Source organism: Grampus griseus (genome assembly GCF_964374135.1).
Source record: "Grampus griseus genome assembly, chromosome: 14".
NCBI classification, from domain to species: Eukaryota; Metazoa; Chordata; class Mammalia; order Artiodactyla; family Delphinidae; genus Grampus; species Grampus griseus.
The window spans coordinates 7,127,678-7,133,902 of NC_139008.1; the positions used below are offsets into that span (position 1 = coordinate 7,127,678).

The window sequence follows — 6,225 nt, forward strand, 5'->3', positions numbered from 1 at the left end:
TCACGTTTCTTCATTTCTGAACGCTTACTTCTTTGGTTTTGAAAATATAATCCAATAGCTTCTACTTTACATTTTTTAATTAAAAATTTTTTCATTGTAGTAAAATACCCATAACATAAAGTCTGCCATTAACCACTGAATTCGCCATTTTAAGTGTACGGTTCAGCAGCGTTAAGTCCATCCACATTGTTGTGCAACCACCACCGTCCTTCTCCAGAACCTTTTCATCTTCCCAAACTGAAGCTCTGTCGCCATTCAACAATAACTCCCAATTCCTCCTCATCCCACCCCTGGCAACTACCACGTTACCTTCTGTCTCTACAAATTTGATTACTCCAGGGACCTCATATTACGACTCATAAATACTCATAGAGTAGTTGTTTTTTTGCGACTGGCTTTCACTTAGCATAATGTCCTCAAGGTTCATGCATGTTGTAGCATGTCTCAAAATTTCCTTCCTTTTTGAGGCTGAATAATATTCCATTGTAGGTACAGACTACATTTTGTTTATTCATTCATCCACTGATGGGCACTTAAATTGCTTTCACCGTTTAGTTTTTATGAATAACACTGCGATGAACATGGGTGTACAAATATTTCTTCCTGCCTCTGCTTTCAATTCTTTGGGCTAGATGCCCAGAGGTGGAATTGCTGGACCCTATGGTTATTCTGTTTTTAAGTTTTTGAGGAACCATCATACTGTTTTCCACAGTGGCCGCACCATTCTACATTCCCACCAACGATGCACGAGGGTTTAATTTCTCCACATCTTTGCCCAACAGCTTCCATTTTTAGGAATGAATTCCACCCATTGGCATATATTGTTATCACAGGTTTACTCTGTAGCCTCCCTCTAGGTTGTTACCTGCTGGAGGGAAGAGTCTCTATTCTGTCCTGCCTCTGGGACATATGGCTAATTGTTTCTCATCACCTCTCTTGCTTCTTGGGCCCTGCTTGCTGGGAGGGCGGGCAACACAGGGTAGCTGACGATTCCTAATTCCAGCAAAGGCAGCGTCGTGGTGGAACATGAAGTCGTCATGGAGGCAAACTTCACTTCAGAGTTTCAGGAGCTGTTTGCAAACCTCACTAAGATCATAAAGGCCAAGGTTATGAATGAGACCGGAAAGCTACCCGGTAATTCTGAAGCGTGCAAAAGTAAGCCCATCTAAAACCCCTTGATGTTGGTGGGGAAAGGATGGGAGGGGTCGCTTAGGGAGGTCTCAGCCCCATCCCCACACCTCACCTCTCTCCTCTCTTCCGGAGCTCCAGAGACCTCCCTCCCCAGCAGTCAAGCCCGGATACCTTCCGCAGACTCTGTGCTGCTGCCAGCAGTCCCTCCCAGTCCCGGGCTGAGGTTGTCACCAGCCCTAATGTCCCCATCTGAGCAAGCTCACAGGCCCAGCTGCATCTGGGGATGGCCAAGATCCTACTAGCCTTGTTCCCAGCAAGGAGGAGGGGAAGGCTGGCTGCCCCCAGGGGGCAGAGGCGCCATATCTATTTTGTTCTTTCCCACCACCCTGGGCAGACATCTCATTCCTGTGCTACAATGAGAAGGACACCTTCGTGAATGAGACCGTGAAGCTCGGCTTTGACCTGCAAGGTAAGCAGCTCCGCAGTGTGTGGATGGTAAACCTGAGGGCTAGAGGGCGTGTTCACCAGGCTGACGCTTCCTGCCCGCCCCCCACCCCCAGGGCAATGCACTCAGAAAGTTGCGAAGGAATTCACCCAATTCTACTACGTGGATGATCTGAATGGGAAGCTGGCCTGTGTGACCAAGTGCACCCTGGGGACGAAGTCGCAAATGAACTGTCACCACGGCAGGTGCCAGCTTCAGCGAAGTGGCCCCCGTTGCCTGTGAGCCTCTACCCTCTCTGGTGGCAGGGCTCCACTCTCCCCGACAGTCACCCAAGGCGGCAGGGTGGGAGTGGGCAGAGCTCGCCAGGCACCCCCTCCCCCCTCCTCTACACCCCTCTTTCTTCTACCCAGGTCTCCCATCTTCCACCCCACCAGAGGGAGAGGGAGGTGCAGATTACAGACACAGGCATCGTAGCACTGAACAAGCCCCTTCCTGAAAAAGTTCCAGTTACCAATTTCCAAATCTGTATCCATGGATCTCTATCTCCATCTGTCATTCGTTTCCCTGACGTCATCCCAGCCACCGTGCCATTATCACCTCCCGCTGTAGCTGGGACGCTACATTCGGGAGATCATAAATTAAAGTACAAAATATAAAACACGGTAACAGGCTGTCAAAGTGCCAACTACTTAGTGTTTAGATGGGTGAACATCACGTGTTTGGGACGAGGTACCGGCGCTCTCGGATTCTGAATTCCTGCTCCGCAGATCTGTGGTCCCTGCACACCCTCCCCGCCCCTTAGCCTTGAGAGTCAGGGAGAGCACCCGGCAACTGTCCTCAGAGGGAGAGCTGGTTTCCTGTGCTTTGACATTAATTTTTTTCTTTCGGGAGACTGGGTGGGTGAGGGATGCTGGTGGGCTGGCCTGAGCTTGTGTGTGTCCCCAGGTGCCTGAACTCGGACACTGGCACTGGGGAGAAAGCTGTGAATTCAGCACCAGCAAGAGCATGGCGTATGGGATCGTAGGGGCCGTGGTGGTGCTACTGGTGGTCTCGGTGGTGGTCCTGGCCATCTCACTCAGCCAATCCCAGAGAAAACTGCACAGGTGAGCTTCTGGGGCTGGGGCGGGGCCTGGGGAGAGGGGACCACAGTCAGAATAACCTGAGGCTCTGCTCCTTCCAGCTGAGCAGTCAGCTGAGGCCCAGGGCAGCCTGCTGATCTGACAGGACATGTCTGTTTGGCAGAGAAATGGAAACAAAAACATATGTACTGGAATTGGATTATGTAATGAAATTACCTGGTGCTTCTTATCACCTTGGCTTCCCTAGAGCAACACCGTCACACTCGGACACTGGGAAAGACCGCGTCGCTTTCCCCCAATTGTAAAATGCATAAGACCCACCTGAGAAGGTTGAGTAATGCTCAGCACAGCACCTGGCCGGCAATCGAAGGGAACTGCCCTGACTCTAGCCCAATGCCCCCATCTCACAGATAAGGACACTGAGGCCCACTGAGGAGTTAGGGGGGGCCAGGCCGTGGTGACATCCCCAGGAATGCTTTTTGTTTTCTGCCGCTGTCGCTGGGGGCAGTCTCCTCCCTGACTCAGGGCTTGGCCAGGACAGCCCCTTCCGGAAGCCCGAGGTTCAGAGGCCTCTGAGCCCCCTCCCCCGCCTCTCTGCCATGAGCTGCTCACGGCATTTCTGTTGGCAGGCAAGAGAACAACCTGTCTCGAGACTGGCAAGAAGAAGATGTCCTTGTCAGCTTCCAGAGCGCCGGCGTCTGGGAAGGTAGATCTCGTCAGGGGCCAGGACGGGGCAGGCTGGAGGGTGTAGAAGTGCCAAAGTCGGGCTCAGTGGGGCTGTGGGTGACACGTGCGCACATCCTGCCAGGTCGCCCCACCTCTGCTGCAGAAGCCAGGCTCCTCTGCAGCCTCCTGACCCCGAGCCTCCACGGGCAGCCCCTGCTGACCCTCCGGCCTTTTCTCGCTCCTCCCCGTCAAGTTCCGTGCACTCCAGTCTGTGGCCCATGCCTTTGCATAGACTGGGCTGCTTCCGGTGGTCTGAGTCTCTGCGCACCCGCATCCCACCGTTTCCAAAATCCGGTTCATGAGCTGCCCGTCCATGGAGCTCCGCATGGGTTCAGCCTGCTCTGGCTCCCAGAGCTGCTCCCGGCCCTGCACCCAGCTGCGGTGGAAAACCCTTCCCAGTACTTCCTGACAAACATGATGGAGGGATTCCAGGGATGGCTGAGAGCCTGATCCTGCCCCCGGAGGCCACCCCCAGCACACCAGACGCACACAGTTAATAGGATGATAGGGCCACGGCCAGGGCTTGACGGGGCATAGATGTACCTGCACCAGCCCAGAGTGGGGCGGGGGTCAGACAAGACTGCGGAGGGGCATCCCCTGAGCTGAGAGCCAGGGCAGTGGTGGGGAGTTAGCCATGTGTTTCCTGCTCCCATGAACATACAGCCCAGTGGGCAGCGAGGCCTTGTCCCACGATGGGAAGGGAAAGGGCTTTCCCGGCAGGGGTCCCTACTTAAGAAAGGACATGGAGGTGGGAAAGAGCACGGTCTGTGGGGGGGTCTGAACCCCCAAGGGCGGGTCAGTGGGACGGGAGAATGACAGGGCCAGGTCAAGGCTGGTCAGTGGGCCATGATGGGGGGACACACAGGAGGGGCTTTAAGGGAGGGGGACCAGACTTCGTTTTGAGCAGCTCACTCAGGAGGATCTAAGCGGAACAGCATGAAAGTGGGGAGTCCAGGGAGGGAGAAGCACCACAGGTGAGGGACGATGAGGCTGAGTGGGGGTGGCATAGACCGGGAGGCGTGGACAGCAGATGACATAGCTCAGATGCCAGTGAGTCAGGCAGGGCGTGTTGTTTGCAGGCTCTGGGCCGGGATGACGGGGCGCAGTGGGGAGAAGCAGCAGGTGGGTCGCGCTGGGCGGGGGTGGGAGGGCAGGGTACAGGGAGGGGGAAGCACCCCAGATCTGGCCAGTCCGAAGCCTGGGGACAGGCCTGCGGCCTGTGGGCAGCACTGGGGGTCAGCCTAGCCCACGGTGGGGAGACAGTGGGCGAGGAGGGCAGGTGGAGGGCCGCGCGGGGGATCTTGAAGGAAGCAGCAGAGGAATGTTCTGGAAGATGCCAGGAGGACCCGGAGCCTGGGGCCCGGAGGCCGAGGAGGAAGTCTGTCTGCAAGATGGGCACAGTGGGTGCTGGACACGTGCCAACTCAAACAAGAGATTCCAGGCGCAGCTGCTTTGTGTCTGCTGTGGCTACCGTTGCCATGAGGAAGTGTGCACGGTGACCGCAAGCAGTCCCGTCCTCCTGCCCCATCCAGACCCAGCGGCCCCTGGGCCTGGGGCCCCTGCTCACCAGCCACGACTTTTGACCCCAGAGCATGTCGGAGGGCTGCCGCTCTGGTGCCCTCCTGTGTCCGCGTGACCCTGGGCCAGCTCCCCAGGTCCCCTCCCGAGCCTCAGACAAGCTGTGCTGCTGGGAGGACGGATGGGCAGTGGGAAGGGAGTTTAGGGCAGCTCTGGGGCTGACTCTTCAGAGCTGGTCCTTTTACTGGAAAAAAACCCTCCTCTGGGTGTCTTTGGCTTCCCCCAGGCTCGCTCTCACCCCAGTACCTCTCCCTGCAGGTCCGAATCCGCAGGGGGACACGTTTGGCCTTGAAAATGTCTCCAGACACTTCCAGCCGTCCCTGCAGAGCGGGGACCCCAGCCCAGAGGTGACTCAGGAGCTACCCCCCCAGCTAGGGGCTGCTCCCCTGTCCCCCACCCCTGGGGCTGCCTGGGGAGGGCGGGGCACCCTCGGCCCAGAGGGCAGGTCGCTCCCCGGGGACGCAGCCATCACTACTGGCCCCTCAGCGGTACCTCCTCTCTCCCACCCCCCAGCTCCACATTCAGAGGCCCACGGTGGTGACAGCTGCTCCGTGAGGGGGACAGGAGCTCTCACCCCTCACCCAGATCTGGACGACGAGATAGCGGCTGACAGAGCCCTCCACAGGTCCCGGGGCCGCCAAGAGGAATCAGACGTCAGGGCCCAAGGACAGTCCTCTCAGGGCTGCTGGGTTTGCCCCATCCCCACTGTTGTGACCACCCTCTGCTCCCTTGCCCTCCATCCAGGAGCCCCAAGGCATCTTGTTTGCTCTATGGTGACACCCACTCTGGAATTTCCTACCATAAAAGAGCAAGTCTTAGGGCTTCCCTGGTGGCGCAGTGGTTGAGAGTCCGCCTGCCGATGCAGGGGACACGGGTTCGTGCCCCGGTCCGGGAAGATCCCACATGCCGCACAGCGGCTGGGCCCGTGAGCCATGTCCGCTGAGCCTGCGCGTCCGGAGCCTGTGCTCCGCAACGGGAGAGGCCACAACAGTGAGAGGCCCGCGTACCGCCAAAAACAAAACAAAACAAAACAAAAGAGCAAGTCTTAAAGTGCAGAGTGTAGCCTGAGTGGTCTCCTCCCCTCCCCTGCAGGGCAGGGGCCTGGTTGCAGGCCTGCATGTCTGGGAGGGTCCTTCTCAAGAGAGCACTCCTTCCAAGGTTGGAGGCTCGGCCCCTTCCTGTGCCCCACATGTGGGGCAGTGAGCCCTTTGTCTGCTCCAAGCAGGGGCAGTGGCGGGCCCACCTCTGCCTGAGGTCTCTGCGGCC

The 6,225-nt window shown here is 57.4% G+C and overlaps 1 long non-coding RNA gene across 1 annotated transcript; it reads left to right on the forward strand.

The window, feature by feature from the left end:
• The first annotated feature begins 4,459 nt into the window (after positions 1-4,459).
• LOC309833294 lies at positions 4,460-5,763 on the forward strand. The gene is made up of 3 exons (XR_014297743.1): positions 4,460-4,503; positions 5,218-5,306; positions 5,473-5,763. It is a non-coding gene; the product is annotated as an uncharacterized lncRNA (long non-coding RNA).
• Positions 5,764-6,225: the final 462 nt, after the last annotated feature.